The 23,253-nt window shown below is 40.6% G+C and overlaps 1 pseudogene; it reads left to right on the forward strand.

Moving 5' to 3' along the window:
* The first annotated feature begins 6,268 nt into the window (after positions 1-6,268).
* On the forward strand, positions 6,269-18,995 carry LOC108459292 (receptor-like cytoplasmic kinase 176; annotated as a pseudogene).
* Positions 18,996-23,253: the final 4,258 nt, after the last annotated feature.

The raw sequence follows: 23,253 nt of genomic DNA on the forward strand, positions 1-23,253 counted from the left end.
TTCAAGAAATGAGACCGAACATCTTTGAACACCGAGGTTAGTCTTTGCAAATTTTACGGAATAAGCAATTATATGCTAAGTTCAAGCAAGTGTGAGTTACGGTTAGAGAGGTTAGCTTCTTGGGGCATGTGATATCTCAGACGGGTATTCGAGTCGACTGAACAAAATTTCAGCCATACTTCTTGGAAGCCTCAGAAATATTACCGAGGTTCGAGCTTTTTGAGGTCGGGCGGTTATTACCGACGATTTGTGAAAGGTTTCTCAACGATAGCCACGCCAATGACGGTTACTCCAAAAGGATGTTAAGTTCGAATAGACGGAGAAATGTCGAAAAGTTTCGATCAACTGAAAACTTATTTGGTGAAGCCCCAATTCTAGTGCAACCCGAATCGGGCAAAGAGTTTGTCATTTATAGTGACGCATCCCTACTTGGGTTGGGTTGCGTATTGATGCAAGAAAGGCGAGTTGTGGCCTATGCGTCGAGATAATTAAAGCCACATGAGAAAAATTATCTGACCCATGATCTCGAATTGGCTGCCATCGTATTCGCCTTAAAGATATGGCGATATTACTTATTTGGTGAGAAGTGCCATGTGTATTCGGATCACAAAAGTCTCAAATATTTGATGACCCAAAGAGACTTAAATCTGCGACAAAGACGTTGGCTCGAGTTGTTAAAAGATTATGAGCTCGTCGTTGATTATCACCCGGAAAGGCTAATGTGGTTGCGGATGCCTTAAGTCGTAAATCATTATTCGCTTCTGAGCGATGAATGTGCACTTGTCTGCTCGATCCGACAATGTGTTAGTAGCTGAATTGAAAGCCAAACCATTATTGATACATCAAATTCGTGAAGCTCGTAAAGTCGACGACGAGTTGGGCGCAAAACGGCCGAGTGTGTTTGAACAAGGACTCGGAGTTTCAAATCGATGATGACGATTGTTTGAGGTTCAAAGGTCGTCTGTGTGTTCCAAAGAATTCGAAACTTATTTCGATAATTCTGAACGAAGCCCATAGTAGCCGAATGGCAATCCACTCGGGGAGTACGAAGATGTACAACGATTTGAAACGTCGGTTTTGGTGACGTGGTATGAAACGAGACATCTCCGACTTTGTTTTGAGATGTTTAATATGTCAACAAGTGAAAGCGGAACATCAAGTGCCTTCAGGATTACTTCAGCCGATCACGATACCCGAGTGGAAATGGGATCGAGTCACAATAGACTTTGTATTCGGACTGCCATTGTCAGCAAGTAAGAAGGATGCGATTTGGGTCGTTGTAGATAGATTGACTAAGTCGGCTCACTTTGTCCCCGTACGTGCGGGTTTTTCAATGGACAAACTAGCCGAATTGTACGTTTCTCAGATTGTGAGATTACACGGGTGCCTATTTCCATCGTGTCGGATAGAGATCCGAGATTTACCTCGCGATTTTGGAAGAAGTTGCAAGAAGCTTTGGGTACCAAGTTGCATTTCAGACCGCCTTTCACCCCCAAACCGATGGTCAATCCGGCGGATAATTCAGATACTTGAGGATATGTTAAGATGTTGCACCTCGAGTTCGGTGGTTCATGGGAGCGGTATTTGCCTTTGATTGAATTCGCACAACAATAGTTTTCAATCAAGTATTAAGATGGCACCCTACGAGGCTTTGTACGGTCGTAAATGCCGTACGCCATTGTTTTGGACTGAGCTCGGTGAAAGCAAAATTTTCGGGGTGGATTTGATTAGAGATGCTGAACAGAAAGTGAAAGTAATCCGTGAAAGTCTGAAGATAGCCTCCGATCGTCAGAAGTCGTACGCGGGTCTGAAACGAAAAGACATCGAGTATCAGGTGGGAGATAAAGTGTTTCTCAAGGTTTCGCCTGGGAAAAAGATACTCAGATTCGGCCGTAAGGGCAAGTTGAGCCCGAGGTTCATTGGGCCATATGAGATATCCGAGCGAGTCGGTCCAATGGCATATCATCTGATTTTGCCCCCTGAACTCGAAAAGATTCACGATGTCTTTCATGTTTCGATGCTTCGACGCTATAGATCTGATCCATCGCACGTGATTAGTCCATCAGAGGTTGAAATTCAAGTCAATATGAGTTATGAGGAAGAACCGATTCGTATCCTATCACGTGAAGTGAAAGAGTTGCGAAACAAGCGGGTTCCTCTGGTGAAAGTGTTGTGGCTCAAACACGGGATAGAAGAAGCTACTTGGGAAACCGAGAACTCTATGAAAGAGCGATACCCAACCCTATTAACTGTAAGATTTTCGGGGACAAAAATTTCTTAAGTGGGTGAGAGTTGTGACAGCCCAAAATTGACCCTAGTCGGGATGTGGTTTCGGGACCACAAAACCGAGGCATAAAAATAATTTAAAATTTATTTTGATGCCTATGATATGTGTTAATTTGTGTGTGACATTTTTGATGTTTCGATTTAGTGTTATAAATGTGAATTTCACTAGAAAGGACCTAGTAGTGAACTTTGAAAGTATGATGGGGAAATGTGTGATGACTAGTTGCTCATGCATGCAAAAATAAGGGATTTGCATGTCAAATTTCCCCCAACATGAAGTGGCCGGCCATGGCAAGAGAGGATGGGCAAAACATGTCATGAAACATGTTTTGTTGGTGCATTAGGGAGAAATAATAAACAAAGGTGTATGGGTAAGAAAAGAATGAAAAAATGTGTGTGAGTGTGGTATTCCCCATTGCCGTGAGTTGTAGAGAAAGAAAGAAAAATTTTGTTCATCCTTTCTTTGAGCCAAAACTAAGGAAGAAGGAGGATTTTTGCTCCATTTTTGGTTTGGAAGAGATCTAGAAGGAGATTTTGGCTATACTTGCATCAAGATTAAGGTATGTATGAGGTTGTGTCATGAGATTCATGCATGTTTTAGTTGCTAACTTGATGTTCATGTTAGCCATGGTTCAAATCCTTGTTATGCCATGGAAATGGTATTTGGCCAAGGTTGTTATTGTGTTGAAGCCATTGCATGCTAAATGTGAAGCTTGCTAATGATGCATGCAATGATGGATTGACTACTCTTGAAATTTCTTTGTAGCAATCTTGAGTAAGACATTGAATTCTTTGTTTAACCATGACCGAAGTTGAAAGAGTATGGTTGTGATGTATTCGCCATGGTGCATTCATGAGCATGATTTATGCTTGTTACTTGATTGGTAAAATTTGTGTTTGGATGGGTATGAACCCCTTGAGATTGACCTTGCACCTATATGTGTATACATGTTTGCACATGATGTATTGGCATGACATATATACTATTTCAAGGTATATATTTGCTTGTGATGATGTTTTGGTTATGAAGTACATGAGAGATGTGTATTGAGCTACAATATGTAATGCGTTAGTTAGTAAAATGCATGCTGTTTTTGTGTGGTATTAAGTGCATAATTGGCCTCAACATGGACATGCATATTCGCCACATGAGGGGAAATTGGTGTGCATGCATTCGGTTAGAGGCAAGCATATTGATGCCTATTCTTGGCTTAGAAAATTCGGCTAAGAGGAATATTAACTAATGTGTTGAGTTCGATTCGTGATTTCGTACATATGTGACTTTGATGCCTAATGAGCATATATATTGGCTAGGTATCTTGAATTCCTCTTTCGATGCTCAATTGATAAAACCAATTTATTTGTTAAATTAAGCTCAAGAGCAAAGGGAGCTAAATCCGATAAGGGAAGGAAAAGTCGTCGAATAGCCATTTAAATCGTTCGACCACGTCCGAGGTAAGTTTTCGAGTATCAAAACTTAGATTTTGATTCGATTGAATGAAGTAATGAGCAATCAAATTTGTGCCTTTGTATGTGGCCATTGAGCCGAAATGATATTTTTGCTAAGGGAATTGTGCATAAAAGTTGTGTTATGAAATTGAAACAAAGATGTGTATGAATGTTCGAGTGATATCGGGCTAAGCTCGAAGGCAATTGTGCAAATTGTGATACCGGGCTAAGCCCAAGGCAATTGTGCGAGTTATGATATCCGGGCTAAGCCCAAGGCAATTGTGCAAATTGTGATATCCGGGTTAAGTCCGAAGGCCTTTGTGCGGGTTCCATAACCGGCTATGTCCGAAGGCGTTTGAACGAGTAGCTATATCCGGATAAACTCAAGGTATGTGATTCGAGAACTTTGAACTTGCTGGAAAATTTTCAGTTAATGCACTTGTGAAATTCCCAACAACAAGGTATGTTTTGTGTGTGCCGCACACTATGAGTAAGTGCGTATGAATATTCGCTCTAATGATAAATGAGCTATCGGCATTAACTAGGCCGTTATTTGTGTATGAATATAAGAGTTGGGATTGTGAAGTAAGCATGTCTTTGAGAAATTGTGCATATGAATTATTGTTTAGCTACTTGAATGCTATGCTTTGGTTGTGTGTATATTATGGCTCAAACTTACTAAGCATAAATTGCTTACTCCGTTTCTTTGTTTCTCTGTTTATAGATTTTGCTCGTTAGCGATCGGATTCGGGATCATAGAAGTTGAAGTCAACCACACTATCAAAACCCTTTTGGTACTCCTTTAGTTGAGTTTTGGATATGGCATGTATAGGACTACTCTCGGTTGTTTTAAGTACTTGTGATGTATATGCGTGCGGCCATGCGAAAATGGTTCGTAAAAGTGGAGTATGGAATTTGACCATATGTGGTTTGTAATTATATTTGGTTTCATGATGTGATTATGGTTTGGAATGAGAGAGTTGGTCACATGATCAGCCATTGGAATGGCTAAATATGATCATATGTTGGACCTAAGTATGACTAGACTATAGTTGGTCCATGGGAACTACAATATAGGTAAAGCCTACCTTAAAAACAGATGCTGCCAGCTGCAGTGACGTGGATGTGGAAAATCACCAAAATTTGTAGGAATGGTGTTAATTAGTGAATAAATTATGTGATCGAACCTTGACGAGTCTATTTTCATATGAAAGTAACGAAACGATCATATGAACAGTATACCGAGAGGTATTAAAGTTCTAGTGAGACAGGGCCAGAACAGTTTCTGGGTCCCCTATCGTGACTTTGAAAATTTACCATAAATTATCCAGAATGAATTAGAAGTCATGCCTTATATGTGCAGATTCCTTTTTGAGTCTAGTTTCATTAGAAACAAATGGAATCAGTATTGAAACCCTGTACAGAGAGATATTCAAGTTGTAACGCGCGAAGGTCAGTGTAGTCGACCCCTGTAACATGGGTGACTTTAACTAATAAACTGTACCAATTAGCCAGACCAAAAATTCTAGAAATAAATCCATGGATCGATATGTGAGTCTAAATTCAGGGAAAATTTACGGAATCAGTTTCCGAGTTGTGAAACTCGAGATACGCTTTTTAAGGCGACAGTGACGCAGTTTTCCAGCTTGCCTGGAAATGTCAAATTGGTCGGTGCCATAAGTGGTTTTGGCTTGTTAACCCCTCGTGTCCGACACCGGCAACGGTCTCGGGTTCGGGGTGTTACAGAAAACATTGCTCAAAGTCCAACATGTCACCTCTCTGAGGGTTGCATTCAACAAATAAGCACTTAAAACATAGAATCACATGCGGTGAAGACAGATAAGGCTCTTTCTGAGGAGGAGTTTGGACAAAGGTTGAGTTTTACTATTAATCTTTGAGAAAAAAATTCAATCAATGGCATCCAAATCCGATGATTCTTAAATACAACATCTAAGTTAGATTATAAAATTGAAGTTTTTCATTTTATTTATTTATTTATTTTTTTACTTATGGGTTAATGGAAAATGAGCATATAATAAGTTGTTTTTTTCTTTCAATGAGCATATAATAAGTTAGTGACTTAATGGTAAGTAGTAATAATATTGTCTTGTTCCTATGGTGGTCTATTGGGGGAAAAACAGACAAAAGAACCTAAAAAGGCGAGTCAACTATCTACAAAAGTTATACTTGGGTTGGCTGAGAGGCCTAAAAGGAGATATGCATAAGGAAAGGAAGAAAGAAAAAAAAAGCAAATCCAATAGCAAAGAAGCCTTTTTTATACCTTCCTTTTTGGTTTTGCTGATCTTTTCTCGATTCTCCCCATCTTTGAAAAGTAAAAAATTGAGCACAGAAAAGGGATCATAATCCAAAAAATCTTGCTGCCCTAATAGCATCTAACATTTTCTTTCATCTTTCTAAATAGGCAAGTTGTGTTTCTTTGTAGAAAGTTAGGCAGCCTTCTAATACAGCAAAAGGAAAAGGGAAAAGATTGAAAGGAGCTGGTTTTATTATTATTATTATTATTCTAGTTGTGATGGGAGCTTGATGGAGCAACCGCATCAAATCTGTCAGTTCTTCTGGTACAGGTAACTTAAATGTTCTTTGGTTCTGATTTTGCTTAAAGCTTTCAACTTTTTCATATTTGTTTATGAGAAATGAACTTGTATGTCTTGTTTCCTGTTTTGACATCAATCAGAGGAGTTGGTTTTTATTGTGATGTGAGCGTGTAGCTTTATTTGTTATAGAGCTTTGATGATTACAATCCTAAATTGGAATAAAGACCCTAATTGGAGCTTTAGAAGTGAGTTTTTGGAGAGACAATCTTAAATGAACTTACAAAGTATGAAACTTTATCTGTTGTTGTATAGGAGTTGATTTAAGGAGTAAGAGCAGAAATGGAAACAATTTCTCAAGCAGCAGAGTGTCTTCAGCTTCTATACCATAAGCACCTCGGAGTGATGGTGAGATTTTGCAGTCTTCAAATTTAAAGACGTTCACCTTCAGTGAGCTCAAGGCAGCTACCAAAAACTTCTCACCAGGCACTGTGCTAGGAGCAGGTGGATTTGGTTCTGTCTTCAAAAGATGGGCTGATGAGCATTCACTTATAGCCACCAAGCCTAGTACTAGCATTGTTATTGTTGTTAAAAGGCTCAACCAAGAAGGTTTCCAGGGTCACAAGGAATGGTTGGTTAGTGATGGATGGTGAAATTATGATGTTATAATCGCTTTTTCGGTACAAGTAGTGTTATTTATGACTTTTCTCTAACAAGAGAGTAACTTGATTTTTTTTTTATAATTTGGCATATAGGCTGAAATCAACTATCTTGGACAACTACATCACCCTAATTTTGTAAAGTTAATTGGTTATTGCTTAGAGGATGAGAATCGACTTTTGGTATACGAGTTCATGGCTCGGGCTAGCATGGAGAATCATTTTTTCAGGAGTGAGTTCCTTGTGTTGATGAAACATTCATAACTATGACATAAAGCATATGTCTCATTCCACCATAGCCAATTTTATTTTGAAACAGGAGAGTTATACTTCCTACTTCTTCCTTGGGGCATCCGGATGAAGGTTGCACTTAGTGTTGCAAAAAGACTTACCTTTCTTCACAATGCCTAAACACAAGTCATATATTGCTACTTTAAAACTTCTAATAACTTGCTTGATTTGGTACATAAACGAGCTAATGTTTCCTTTTGCATTGCTGTTCCATGGCGAATACATTGGAACATTGGTCATTCCACGGATGAGCTATTTATTGTTCTTTCATTTGATATTTGCAGAATTACAATACAAAACTCTCTGATTTTGGGTTAGTTAGGGATGGACCAATTGTAACATCCTGATTTTCGGATTTATTCGCGATTTTCAATATTTTGTAAAGATTTTAAAATTTTGTATTTGGATGTGAAATTAATATTTTGAGTAGGTAAATGGGCTTATAGAAGGCCCATGTGTTGGCCAAAACCCGATTGAATTTTTGAATTTTGGACTTAAAAGGTTAGGGGTTCTGGCTAAGTGGCCCTTAAGTGGAGTGATGGGTAAATTGCATCACAAATGAGCCTCTGGTAAAGTGGCAAGGGTGACGCCACTAGGTTCCTAGAAAAGTGGCGTGTGGAGCATTGGGGAAGGCATGGGATCGATTCCCTGTGTTGGCAAAAAGATGCATTTATTTTTAAGTGCAGGAAGGGTAAGTGTTGGAGTCCAGGTGGGTTCTGCTAGAGGAGAGTTTGGATCAGTCCAAACGCTTGGATTAAGGAGTGATAAGGGGGGAGATTTAAGGGATTAGGAGAGAGACTAAGAGTTGGCTGAATTTTGGGAATTGAAGAGGGAAGAATCGGCAGGGGGTTTTGAGGTTAGTATTTCGGCACTTAGGGTGTTGAGTGGTGCCGTTTTCTTTTGCTGAAACACCTTAGGGTTTTTCTTTTCTCTCTTCTTCCTCTCTAGCCGAAACTACCACCTCCCATATTCTTCTTTTTCTACTTTTTCTTTAAAACCATTCATCAATTCTGCTGTTCATCAATACTTTTGCCGAATCCGCAAAAGCCGAAATCCTGTGATCACTGCTTGTGCCGATTTCTTCAAAGCCAGGTCCTTCTATGTTCTTTTATTTTTATTAAATATACGATTATCTTTTCTTAATCCTAGATACCTGACGGCAATTCTACTTCAAGGTCATAGCCTCATATCGTTATCTCCTTCACCACCCAAAAGCCGAAAGTACCATTGGTTTAGGGGCTTATAGCCGAAACTTCTTCAACCCTTGGATTCGGTTTTACCATTGTTCTAAGGATAAATCTGACCTTTGGATTGCGTGGAAATCAAGTAGGAGTAAGGGTAAGTACTTATCATCTCGGATCTGTTCTTATTTTACGATGTTAGAAAGCGAAATCCCTAAAAATTAGGGAGGCTGTCGATTTGAGCATAAGGCTTTAAGGGTTTGTAACTGATGTTTTCTTTCAGTGATTAGAGTCTTCTTAAGCATTGGATCAAAAGCGTGAATCATTGGAACAATCGGATTCGGAGCTAGCTATCGATTTTGGCAAAAAAGGTACGGTTTCAAAGGCTTTTAGGGACATGGTTTGAGCATGGATGAGTAAGTTTTGGGGTTTAGTGATTATGGTTTGTAAATAAGAACTGTGCTAATCAATTGTAGGATATCGAAAGGGATCTTAGTAGCAATCGTCGCGAATCAGGTGTGTACCGAACACCCTTTCTTAGTTCAATTCGGCAAAAGCTGAAATGCCGAAATTCCAGCATTTCATAGGCTTGTGAGTATGCGAATGCTCTCAAGACATAGAGTAATTGTTAGATCTGGCACCGCAAAGTGGTAAGTAAGTTCGTGTGACGTTTTAATGTACCTCGGAAAAAGGGCCTCGATGGGCCAAAACTGGGCCTAATGGGCTTACGGACCAATAAGGGTAAGAGATGGGCAAAGTAGCATGTTAGTTAGATGGTGGGACCAAATTGCATAAAACGGCTAAAAATTACTAAAATAACGTGTGTAGTTGCGTAAGTACGAAATTACCACTAAAGAGCATAATTACCGAAATACCCCTAGGGTTTAAATTGGCTAAACTACATGACCGATTGATACTGTATTTTGCATGATATGCTTTTATTAATATCATTGCATGGGATTGGGGTATTGATGGAGGAAGTATTGAAAGTGGTTTATCCACGATTGGAGGCTTTGCCCCAACTCATCGATATTTGAGTAGCGTTCTTTGTTAACCTGTGGAGTGTAGAAATTTGGGTGGGTTGAGATATTCCCACATGGAGTGTAGAAATTGGTGCGGGCGGTGTAGCGGTTGGTGGGTTGAGTAGTCTCCCCAGATGGGTTTGCATGCATTACTGCTATGGTTACTTATGTTACTGAATTGGGCCTGTGGGCCACACTATTATGTAAAAAGGGGCTAAGGCCTTGCTACTGTATTCTGAAAAGGGCTTCGGTCCATTGTGTACTGTGATCTGAATGGGGCTTAGGCCCAATGGGCTCGAGCTGATTTGGGCTTTGGATGGGTTTCTGTATACACTGAGTTTTCCCAAACTCACCCTTTCTTCCTTCCATCCTTGTAGGTGAGCCCTAGTTGGTGGACTTGGAGCTGGGCGGGATTCGGAGTGGCCACACGTTTTCTGCAAATTCGTTTTCTTCTGGTGAACTGGGTTTTCCATATTTTTCGTTTTTGGTTTTGGGTTTTTTTTTGTAATAAGGCCGCTAATTATTTTTATGGTTTGGGTTGTTTCTTTATTATTTAATTCTACTATGATAAAACTGAACTATGATAACTAACGAAATAGATTAGCTCTAGGACGCGTTTTCAAAAACATTAAGTGATTTGAAAATAACACGAATACAAGTAAGACTTCCGCTAAGCAAACGTTTTCAACCTTAATCATTTTCTTAAGATGGACATAACCAAACGGTTTTCTCAAAATTATACGAGATGTTAGAGTGTAGCAATGGCGGTGTGCATGTCTAGGATTGGATCCGAAGGGAGCTTGGTACTTAAGCAGTCCGACGGACTCACCTCCTCTTCTTCCTGGTTTCTTACCTGGTGCACAGCTTCTATTCACTTTTACCTACTTTTAAAAGTGTCTTTTACAATACCAACTAAGTTTTCCAACTAAGTAATACGGAATGTTTTGAACGCTTCGATGTGGCACATCAGATCCAGTCATAACGTCTAGGCCAGGTTTGAGGTGTTACATTTAGTGGTATCAGAGCCTGGTTGCAACAACTCGGCTGTGGATCGGGTCTGAAAATTTTTTTAAAAAAAAGGTTTTTTTTTATAAGTTTTTCAAAGATGTTCAAACTTTTTCTATTGAACGAGGTTAAATCAATAGTTTTAAAATAAAAGTGTTTTCAAATGAAATCTTTTTATTTTCGGTAACGAAAACATGGGTTTTTATGGATCGATAAGGAAGTGGCACACTAAATCCCTAAGCACCAAGTCGTAAGTGTTCTTTTATGTTTTAAATATTTATATGGGCTCGACCGAAATAATCTCGTAGATAGTCTTGAGCCTTAGAGATAGTGCTATTGATAAGGTAGTATTAGGGCTACAAAGCGGGACCGTAGCTAAATTGTGATTATGCGAGAATAACTCAAACTCTATCTATTCATAAGACATTCGTAATAAACAAAGTGAAACCAATAAACTAATGTCATAAAATTCGTGAATCGATAAATAGTTATGAGTACAAGGGCTACTCGGGAAGAGGCGGTGGTCGAGGCCGAGGAAGCACTCAAGTTGGATCTGCGTTATCTGAACACATGCCAGCTGGCGAGGCACGTCCACCACCGGTTAATGAAAATGGGCCGTATGACCGGGCCGCAGGGATGACGCTTTGTCTCGTGCCATGTTGAGGGTTTTGGAAAGGTGGCGGAGCTAACATCGGCTCATGAATAGGGGTCCATTTCAACGCCTTTCGCCAACTGAGCTGAGATTTTTAGGGCGTGTCTGGAGTGGCCCCAAATGTGGCCGAATCTTGGTTGGAAGCCACGAGTGGATCATGGATGACCTAGACGCTTCAAGAGAATGAAGTTGAAAGGGGCGGTTTCGTTACTGCGGGATGAAGCGTATCAGTGGTGGATTACTATGAGAGAGGGTACCCCAGCTGAGAGGGTAACATGGGAGCTGTTCAAACAGACCTTTAAGGAAAAATATGTTGGAGCTAGCTATGTGGATGCACGCAGAAAGGAGTTCTTGAATCTGACTCAGGGGAATAAGACCATTGCTGAATATGAGGCGGAGTTTCTACGATTGATTCGGTATGCTAATGGCATCGTTTCCACTGAATACGAGCGCAGCGTTCATTTTGAGGATGGCCTCAGAGATGAGTTAAGGGTGCTCATAGCTCCGCAGAGAGAGCGAGATTTCGCTGCACTAGTAGAGAAGGCTAAGATAGCCGAGGAGGTGAAGCAAACCAAATGGAAGAATCGTGATAGGGATCGAAATCGGTTCAGAGGGATCTTTGGACGGTGGGTCGCAAATCGAAATGTTAAGAGAGCTAGGATGGAGGAACCAGTTCGAGCAGTTCCGGTGAATACAGGTAGACCGCAAGCTTGTGGGGATTGCGGCAGAATGCATCAAGGAGAGTGCTGGAAGCGTTTTGGGGCTTGTCTTCGTTGTGGGTCTAAGGAGCATAGGATTAAGGATTGTCCTAGGAGGGCCACTCAGCTCAGGTGGCCGAACAAGGGGTCAGGCGACGGCTCACCCTGTGAGGGATGGACCGCTGCTGCCAAGAGGTCGTGGACAAGGTCGCGGTGGTAATGGCCGTGGACGTGGGGCACCTGGCAGGAGTATTAGTAACGCGGATGCTCGTCAGCCAGCTTTGGTGTATGCCGCTTCGTTGTCATGAGGAGAGGTGACGCTTTTGATGTCATAACTGCACGTTTTTATATATGGTGTACCTTACACAGCTCTGATTGATGTGGGATCAACCCATTCATATGTGGCATATAACATTTCTAGGGCACTGGGTGTGCACTCCAAGGAGACTGTATGTGGGGTGTCTGTGATAAGTCCTTTAGGTCATTCGGTTAAGGTAGAGAAACTCTTCAAGGAGGTGCCTCAAGATTCAAGCGTGGTTTTCGTGGGGATTTGATGGAGTTACCGTTTGAAGAATTCGATTTGATACTAGGGATGGATTGGTTGACCAAGCATAAGGCAACTTTGGATTGTGCAACTAAGAGGATGGTGTTAAGGATATCAATGATGAAGAGGTAATGATTATTGGAGAACGAAGGATTACTTATCCAATGTAGTATCGGCATTGTGAAATTGAGAAACCGATGCGCAAGGGTGCAAGGCATATCGCTTTGGTAAGCCAAGTGAAATCGAGGATCGATTGTGGAGACCATCGAATCGTTAGGGAATTCCGGATGTTTTTCCGAGGAGCTTGGATTACCTCGAATCGAGAAGTCGAGTTTGGAATCGATTTGTTGCCCGGAACGACTCCAAAGATCTATTGCACCCTATAGGATGGCACCAAGGAGTTAGTGGGAATCAAGGCTCAAATTCAAGAGTTGCTAGATAGAGGCTTCATTAGGCCTAGTGTGTCTCCTTGGGGAGCACCGGTCTTGTTTGTGAAGAAAAAAGACAGAACGATGCGCATGTGCATCGATTATCGCCAGTTGAACAAACTGACAATTAAGAATAAGTATCCACTACCAAGGATTGACGATCTGTTCGATCAACTGAGGGGAGCTTCGGTATTCTCCAAAATCGATCTTCGTTCTGGATACCATCAGCTAACGGTAAAAGAAGGGGATGTTTATAAAACAGCATTCCAAACTCGATATGGACATTATGAGTTTGTGGTCATGCCGTTTGGGCTGACGAATGCACCTGTAGCTTTTATGGATCTGATGAATCGAGTATTCCAACCTTACTTGGATCGGTTCGTAGTCGTCTTTATCGACGATATCCTGGTATACTCTGAAACGGAGGCGAAGCATGATAAGCATCTCCGTATTATGCTGCAAGTGTTAAGGGAAAAGGAGCTCTATGCGAAATTCAGCAAGTGTGAATTCTGGTTGAAGGAGGTAACCTTCCTAGGGCATGTGGTCTCTGCCGAGGGGATTAAGGTGGATCCTCGTAAAATTGAGGCGATTCTGGAATGGAAGCCACCTAGGTCAGTATCGGAAATTCGGAGTTTCCTAGGGTTGGTAGGTTACTACAGAAGGTTTGTGGAAGGTTTCTCGGTGATGGCGGCACCCTTGACAAAACTCATAAGGAAAGGAGTATCATTTGTCTGGACCGAGAAACAGCAAAAAGCTTTTGATCAGTTTAAAAATGTATTGACCGAAGCGCCAGTGTTGATTCAACCGGTGTCCGGAAAGGACTTTATCAGATACTGATGATGCGTCGCATGTGGGGTTAGGTTGCGATCGATGCAAGAGGGCAAGGTGGTCGCTATGCATCGCGACGACTTAAGGCTCATGAGGTGAATTACCCTACGCATGATTTGGAGCTAGCAGCGGTGATTTTTGCGTTAAAAATTTGGAGACATTACTTATATGGGGAGAAGTGCATTATATATACAGATCATAAGAGCCTAAAGTATTTGTTGACTCAGAAGGAGTTGAACCTTAGGCGACGAAGATGGGTGGAATTTCTTAAAGATTACGACTGCTCGATAGAGTACCACCCAGGAAAGGCTAATGTGGTGGCGGATGCATTGAGTCGAAGGGTAGTTACTAATTTGAGAGCTTTGTTCGCACGTTTAAGTCTGTACGACGATAGAAGCTTGTTGGCAGAACTGCAAGTAAGGCCTACTTGGACTGAGCAGGTTAGGGAAAAACAGTTGAAGGACGATTCATTAGCTCTTCGGTTCCAGCAAGTTAAGAATGGTGAGAACGAGGATTTTGGGTTGAACACCGAGGGAGTTCGTGCTTTCGTGGAAGGGTTTGTATTCAAAGGACCACGAATTGAGGCGATTAATTACGAAAGAGGCTCATGGTGGACTCTGTGCCATGCATCCTGGAGGGAATAAGTTATATCGAGACTTGCGAGAGATGTACTGGTGGCCCGGATTAAAACGAGAGGTGACTGAATTTGTTGGGAAATGTTTGACGTGCCAGCAGGTTAAGGCTAAGCACCAATTGCCTTCGGGATTATTGCAACCTGTGAAAATTCCGTTATGGAAGTGGGAAAGAGTAACAATGGACTTTGTGAGTGGGTTACCTTTGACACCCACCAAGAAAGATTCGGTGTGGGTGGTTGTGGATAGGTTAACACAATCTACTCATTTCATATCTGTTCGTACTGACTACTCACTGCAAAAGTTGGCCAAGTTATATGTGGCGGAGGTAGTGCGACTGCATGGGGTGCCAGTGTCGATAATTTCTAATCGAGACCCTAGGTTTACATCTCGATTTTGGTGAAAGTTGCAGGAAGCGTTGGGTACACGATTGGATTTTAGCACTGCTTTTCACCCACATACAGATGGACAGTCAGAAAGGGTTATTCAGGTTCTGGAAGATATGTTAAGAGGTTGTATCATTGATTTTCGTGGAAGTTGAGAGGACTACTTGCCGTTGGCGAAGTTTGTTTACAATAACAGCTATCAAGCAAGTATTCAGATGGCACCATATGAAGCACTTTATGGGCGAAGATGTCGTATGCCGACGTGTTGGACAGAGTTGGGTGAACAACGAATGCTTGGACCAGAATTGGTGGCAGACACTGAAAGCAAGGTTAGGCTGATAAGGGATCGGTTAAAGGAGACATCCGATAGACAAAAGTCGTATGCGGATCTCAAGCGCAAGGAGATTGAGTTCGCTGTTGGGGATATAGTTTTCTTGAAGGTTTCCCCTTGGAAGAAAATTTTGAGATTTGGTAAGAAGGGTAAGTTGAGCCCACGGTTTATTGGGCCTTACCGAATTGTTAAGCGGGTTGGACCGGTGGCTTATCACTAGAGTTACCACCGTAATCGCATCGTATCCACGACGTTTTCATGTATCCATGCCGAGGCGGTATCGATCGACCCAACTCATATCATACCGATTCACGGAAATCGAGGTAGTCGATTTAACTTTCAAGAGGAACTCGTGCAAATACTTGATCGTGACGTCAAGGTGTTGAGAAGGAAATCAGGCCCACTAGTAAAAGTACTTTGGAGGAACCATGGCAAAGAAGAAGCTACTTGGGAGACTAAGGAGGCTATCGTCAACAAGACCTCAACTGTTCTAATAAGGTAAAATTTCGAGGTCGAAATTTCTTTAAGGAGGGTAGAGTTGTAACATCCTGATTTTCGGATTTATTCGCGATTTTCAATATTTTGTAAAGATTTTAAAATTTTGTATTTGGATGTGAAATTAATATTTTGAGTAGGTAAATGGGCTTATAGAAGGCCCATGTGTTGGCCAAAACCCGGTTGAATTTTTGAATTTTGGACTTAAAAGGTTAGGGGTTCTGGCTAAGTGGCCCTTAAGTGGAGTGATGGGTAAATTGCATCACAAATGAGCCTCTGGTAAAGTGGCAAGGGTGACGCCACTAGGTTCCTAGAAAAGTGGCGTGTGGAGCATTGGGGAAGGCATGGGATCGATTCCCTGTGTTGGCAAAAAGATGCATTTATTTTTAAGTGCAGGAAGGGTAAGTGTTGGAGTCCAGGTGGGTTCTGCTAGAGGAGAGTTTGGATCAGTCCAAACGCTTGGATTAAGGAGTGATAAGGGGAGAGATTTAAGGGATTAGGAGAGAGGCTAAGAGTTGGCCGAATTTTGGGAATTGAAGAGGGAAAAATCGGTAGAGGGTTTTGAGGTTAGTATTTCGGCACTTAGGGTGTTGAGTGGTGCCGTTTTCTTTTGCTGAAACACCTTAGGGTTTTTCTTTTCTCTCTTCTTCCTCTCTAGCCAAAACTACCACCTCTCATATTCTTCTTTTTCTATTTTTTTCTTCAAAACCATTCATCAATTCTGCTGTTCATCAATACTTTTGCCGAATCCGCAAAAGCCGAAATCCTGTGATCACTGCTTGTGCCGATTTCTTCAAAGCCAGGTCCTTCTATGTTCTTTTATTTTTATTAAATATACAATTATCTTTTCTTAATCCTAGATACCTGACGGCAATTCTACTTCAAGGTCATAGCCTCATATCGTCATCTCCTTCACCACCCAAAAGCCAAAAGTACCATTGGTTTAGGGGCTTATAGCCGAAACTTCTTCAACCCTTGGATTCGGGTTTTACCATTGTTCTAAGGATAAATCTACACCGGATTGCGTGGAAATCAAGTAGGAGTAAGGGGTAAGTACTTATCATCTTAGATCTGTTCTTATTTTACGATGTTAGGAAAAGCCGAAATCCCTAAAAATTAGGGAGGCTGTCGATTTGAGCATAAGGCTTTAAGGGTTTGTAACTGATGTTTTCTTTCGGTGATTAGAGTCTTCTTAAGCGTTGGATCAAAAGCGTGAATCATTGGAACAATCGGATTCGGAGCTAGCTATCGATTTTGGCAAAAAGGGTAAGGTTTCAAAGGCTTTTAGGGACATGGTTTGAGCATGGATGAGTAAGTTTTGGGGTTTAGTGATTATGGTTTATAAATAAGAACTGTGCTAATCAATTGTAGGACATCGAAAGGGATCTTGGTAGCAATCGTCGCGAATCAGGTGTGTACCGAACACCCTTTCTTAATTCAATTCGGTAAAAGCCGAAATGCCGAAATTCCAGCATTTCATAGGCTTGTGAGTATGCGAATGCTCTCAAGACATAGAGTAATTGTTAGATCTGGCACCACAAAATGGTAAGTAAGTTCGTGTGACGTTTTAACGTACCTCAGAAAAAGGGCCTCGATGGGCCAAAACTAGGCCTAATGGGCTTACGGACCAATAAGGGTAAGAGATGGGCAAAGTAGCATGTTAGTTAGATGGTGGGACCAAATTGCATAAAACGGCTAAAAATTACTGAAATAACGTGTGTAGTTGCGTAAGTACGAAATTACCCCTAAAGAGCATAATTACCGAAATACCCCTAGGGTTTAAATTGGCTAAACTACATGACTGATTGATACTGTATTTTGCATGATATGCTTTTATTAATATCTGTTGCATGGGATTGGGGTATTGATGGAGGAAGTATTGAAAGTGGTTTATCCATGTACTGGAGGCTTTGCCTCAACTCACTGATATTTGAGTGCGTTCGTTGCAACCTGTGGAGTGTAGGGTGGGTGGGTTGAGATATTCCCCACATGGAGTGTAGGGTGATGCAGGGGTGTAGCGGTTGGTAGGTTGAGTAGTCTCCCCAGATGGGTTTGCATGCATTACTACTATGGTTACTTATGTTACTGAATTGGGCCTATGGGCCACACTATTATGTAAAAATGGGCTAAGGCCTTGCTACTGTATTCTGAAAAGGGCTTCGGTCTATTGTGTACTGTGATCTGAATGGGGCTTAGGCCCAATGGGGTCGAGCTGATTTGGGCTTTGGATGGGTTTCTGTATACACTGAGTTTTCCCAAACTCACCCATTCTTCCTTCCATCCTTGTAGGTGAGCCCTAGTTGGTGGACTTGGAGCTGGGCGGGATTCGGAGTGGCCACACGTTTTCTGTAAATTCGTTTTCTTCTGGTGAACTGGGTTTTCCATATTTTTCGTTTTTGGTTTTGGGTTTTTTTTTTGTAATAAGGCCGCTAATTATTTTTATGGTTTGGGTTGTTTCTTTATTATTTAATTCTACTATGATAAAACTGAACTATGATAACTAACGAAATAGATTAGCTCTAGGACGCGTTTTCAAAAATATTAAGTGATTTGAAAATAACACGAATACAAGTAAGACTTCCGCTAAGCAAACGTTTTCAACCTTAATCATTTTCTTAAGATGGACATAACCAAACGGTTTTCTCAAAATTATACGAGATGTTAGAGTGTGGCAATGGCGGTGTGCATGTCTAGGATTGGATCCGAAGGAGCTTGGTACTTAGCAAATCCGACGGACTCACCTCCTCTTCTTCCCGGTTTCTTACGGTGCATGACTTCCATTCACTTTAACCTACTTTTAAAAGTGTCTTTTACAACACCAACTAAGTTTTCCAACTAAGTAATACGGAATGTTTTGAACGCTTCGATGTGGCGATCAGATCCGGTCATAACGTCTAGGCCGGGTTTGGGGTGCTACACCAACTGGTGATAGGAGCCATGTTTTCACTAGGGTCATGGGAACCTACGGTTTTTCTGCTCCTGAATATCTAACCACAGGTATCACTCTCAGGTTTATTTTCTTCTCTAACTTGATCCATGCTGTTATATATCCTACAGGTTTCTCATGCATTTAGCTATTTGTTATTGGATCATTTGAATTAAAGTTGATAAAGTCTGAGTGTTGATATAAATTTAAAATTTCTATTTGAAAGGTCACTTGACTGGCAAGAGTGACATATACAGCTTTGGAGTTGTTCTTCTTGAAATGTTATCCAGCCGACGAGCTATAGACAAGAACAGGCCATCTGAAGAACACAATCTAGTGGATTGGGCAAAACCTTACCTGACCAACAAACAAAGAATATTCCGTGTATTAGACACCCATCTCCAAGGTCAGTATTCAATGAATCGTGCCCAAAAGGCAGCTAACCTAGGACTTCAGTGCTTAGCTGCTAAACCTAAGTTGAGACCTAGCATAGATGAGATGGTATAAACACTTGAGCAGCTTCAGGAGCCAGGTGACATGTAGAAAAGCACACAGAAAGAACACCATGTAAATGCTCACAACCCATCAAATGACAAACCAGCAGCTTATCAAAAGCCTTCTACTTTATGACTTAGTGTTTAGATGAAAACTTTTTTGATGTAGCAGCAAATCAAACCATGGTTGAGCAGTATACTGTGTGTTTGCTTAAATCATTTAAATCAGCTCTGAAATTGATCAACGTCATATATGAGAGCAAATAGGAACATGATCTAAGTTTAGATAAATATCATATCATATTATATCATATCATACCAGTATGATTGAAAAGATGTGGAAGCTTGTCTCAAGATTTTTTTGGCTCTTCCTTGATCTCTAGCATATGATCTTGTATTGTATGCCAGTGTATTTAAACTCATTTGGGAAATGTAAAAATCATTATTTCTTTCTCTTAATTGTTGATATTTTGATATGTGACGTGTTTTCTCAATTATTTTAAACTTCATATTAACTTTCTTTATCTATATTGTTTATTGGACATGGAAAAAGAAGAGTGGGATTTGGGTTGTATAGAGAACTTCGAGGCATTTGCTTGATTTAAGTGACCCAGAAGGTGTGGTGCAAAGGTTTCAATTTCCAATAAAGACTCTCTCTTATCAAATAAAAAATAGATTTAGAAAGTTTCAAGTCATTTGTTACATATTCAGAATGAGGGCAGCTCGGAGTGCCGGTAACCATTTTTTTTGGATTTTACTGAGTAATTTAAACAACATTGTAAGACCTAGTCAATTGTGCATTTATGTAGTTTCTGGAACAGCCCATTTTTGTCAAAATCAAATGAAACTAAGAAATCAGTAATGGAGTGAATGAAGGGTTAAAACAAATGGTATTGGATGGTGCATGGACCACATTGAAAGTACGAAAACAATTATTTACTTGACATCCATGTTAAAGCATTTGAGAGGGGAAACTTCAGTTGCAATAACTATCAGTGTGATTGAATGCAATTCTCCCTACTGTAGCATTTACTTGGAATGGAAATCTTTCTTTCCATTGAAATTGTAGAAATGTTTTTGGTTGTTAGAGTAACTATATTAGTTAGTACTCTGTTACAGTTAGTTAATATTCTGTTATAGTGAGTTACATATCAGTTGTGAAGAATGCTGCAATATAATGTGTTACTATCAGTGTGTTCGTTATCTTTAGAATTAATAAATGAAGTTCTTTATGTGTTTCTAATATGGTATCAGAGTGAATTTTTTTTTTTAGGAATGGAGTTAGCAATAGATAAGTTTTTGGCTTTTGCCCCACAGAAGGTAGCTGTGCTGGTTGATGATGGAAATTTCTTGGCCTGGAAACAGCATATGTTGTTGATTGTCAAGACTCATCGGCTACAAATGTTTCTTGATAGGACGGTCGCTATTCCTCCAAGAATGGTTGTAACTGAATGTGGTATTTCAGACGAGAATTCTTTGTATGTGCGCTATGAACAACAAGACTCTGCACTTGCGGCGTGGCTGCTTTCGACTATTAGTCCATTATTGCATAATCAACTCGTCGGGAATTTTGGTTCGTCTTGTGAGTTGTGGCAAGCTCTTATGCATATTTTTGGGTCTCATTCAACCACTAAAGCCATGAGCTATCGATTGTTGCTGCATAATATTCAAAAACAATAAACTCTCCATGTCTGCGTATTTAATACAAATCAAGCATTTCTGTGATTCTTTGGTAGGATATGGACAACCAGTAACTATAGAAGAACAACAATCTGCAATTTTGAATAGCTTACCTCTAGAGTTTGATCATGTGGTGTCGATTATCACCATGAGTAGAGTGCCATTCGATCTTCAAGGTATCACAGATGGCATTTTTAGCAAATGTTGCCGTGGTGCAAAAGAATCCTTCGTCTCAAAGTGCTCCGACTTATGCCGGACAACTACCACCAGATATGTTTCGCTCATCATGAGGATCTCAAGTTTCTCGTCGTGGTCAAAGTCGTGGAAGACGTAGTGGTGGTGCAAGACCAAAATATCAAATTGTGGGAAGTTTGGGCATCTTGCTCAGAGATGCTTCTATAGATATGATTCGGCGTCTGATGGAGAAAGAGAAAACCCTAGTGTGAAGGATGACACTGAATATTCTGCTTCTCGTATGGGTCATAAGTATTGGGCTGGATATGTTTCTCGCGTGGATCAAAAGCCTGTTACAGCATATATGTGTTATGTAGATGATGGGCTACATTCTTCCTATTATGCCTCTAACCAGGCCATACGTAGGCCTCTTCTACAGATTCATCCCTCATTTATTGAAGTAGAGTCAATTCAACGTGGTCAAAGTCCATAATTTTACATGCCTGTAGTTGTTGGTCAGGCTTTACGTGCTTCTTTTGGTTGTGATGCTGATTATGTGCGTCATTGTTCGGGGTTTTAATCTCAGTCGCCCTTTTCAATGGGTGGACATACAGTAAAGTCGATTGGGTCATCTAGGCTTGCTAATCCTTCTATAGTTGCCGATCCTACGTGGTATCCAGATAGTGGAGCCACTACTCACATGACGAATGACTCGACCAAACTTTTCGATGCTCGGTTGTACAATGGAGGAGGTAAGGTCATTATAGGTAATGGTCTTTCTATACATATTAAGCATGTTAGTGGTTTATCAATATTGGCTGATGATTCTAGTCCATTGTTGCTTAAGGATTTATTGTATGTTCTTGATATTAGAAAGAATTTATTGTCCGTTTCTAAGTTTTCTAAAGACAATGGTGTATTCTTTGAATTTATCCTAACTACTACCGTGTCAAGGATTTGAAGACTCGTCAGACGTTGCTTTGCAGAAGTGAGTTGAATGGGTTGTATCGGTTTGATACTGTCGAGTCAGACTTTGCTTTTAATGCTGAGAGTACATCTCGTACGGAGTCTCTTCCACCACAGAGGTCAGATGTTAGGTTTGACTGGTGGCATCGAAGGTTGGGTCATCTATCAAATAGTATTGTTAGTAGTGTCTTATATGCTTGTAATATTAGAATTTCAAGACATAAGAGCTAATCATGCCTTTTCATTCTTCTGACTCTGTGTATACTGCTCATTTAGAACTTGTGATTGTTGATGTATGGGGGCCAACTCCTTGCTACTCCTCTGGTTATCAATATTACCTGTCTTTTGTTGACTCATTTTCTCGACACACTAGGATTTATTTTCCTAAAAAAAAATCTGATGCTTTTGTTTCATTTATGTTAAGCTACAGTTAGGAGTTAAACTCAAACAACTTCAAATTTATGGTGGTGGTGAGTTTCGATCGTTTGATTTGCATATGAAATAATGTGGAGTTGTTTATCGTATCTCCTATCCACATACCTCGGAGCAAAATGACATTGTTGAGCGTCGCCATCGGCAGATTGTTGAGACAGGATTAGTGCTATTAGCTCAAGCTTCCTTTCTTATTTTTTGTTGGGCTAATGCGTTTGCTACTATTGTGTTTATCATGAATATTCTTCCAACGAAGGTACTAAATGGGGTATCTCTTTGTGAGCAGCTATTTGGTCACAAACCAGACTATCAACGACTTCGTGTCTTTGAATGTCTTTGCTATCCTCATCTTCTACCTTTTAATCGGCACAAGCTTCAATACATGTCTGCTTCTTGTACCTTTCTGGGTTATGCCTTCAATCACAAGGGTTATAAATGTGTTGATAGGTTTGGTCGGGTCTAGATCTCTCGACATGTTCGTTTTGATGAATCTATTTTTTCGTTTGCTCAAGTTTCAAAGTCTATTGTACCTATCATTGATAACAGGTCTAAGCAGTTCAAGAGAGATGTTACTACTTTACCCATATTCATGGTTCCTACTGTTGAGGTTTCGGCTCAACCTGGGGCTGGTTATACTTCAGTTAGTAATACTAATACTATGGATCATTCGGATCGTTCTTTGGATGATGCTCTCGACTTTTCTTCAGAAAGTCCTGCAGGTTCTTTAAGACAAGTCTGTGAGCATTAGGCTCTAGTCGGTGAGCTGCAGCAGCCCTCATCAGTAAATTGTCATCCTATGATGACTAGAAGTAAAATGGGGATTTACAAACCAAAAGCTTATATGGTAGAAATGAGTGGTATCGAGCCTTCAACTATTCATGAGGCAATGGTAATTCTTTTATGGAAGTAAGCTGTGAATGATGAACTTCAAGCCTTAATTCGAAATTATACTTGGGATTTAGTTCCAGTACCGGCAAATCAAGCGTTAGTCGATTGCAAATAGTTGTTCAAGATTAAGAAAAACTCTGATGGAAGTATAGCACGTAACAAGGTTCGTTTGGTTGCTCAAAGGTTTTCTTAAACGGCAAGATTGGATTATCACGAGACTTTCAGTCTAGTTGTTAAAGTCAATACTGTGCAGT

The sequence above is a fragment of the Gossypium arboreum genome, chromosome 4, assembly GCF_025698485.1.
Source record: "Gossypium arboreum isolate Shixiya-1 chromosome 4, ASM2569848v2, whole genome shotgun sequence".
In the NCBI taxonomy this organism is placed as follows: Eukaryota; Viridiplantae; Streptophyta; class Magnoliopsida; order Malvales; family Malvaceae; genus Gossypium; species Gossypium arboreum.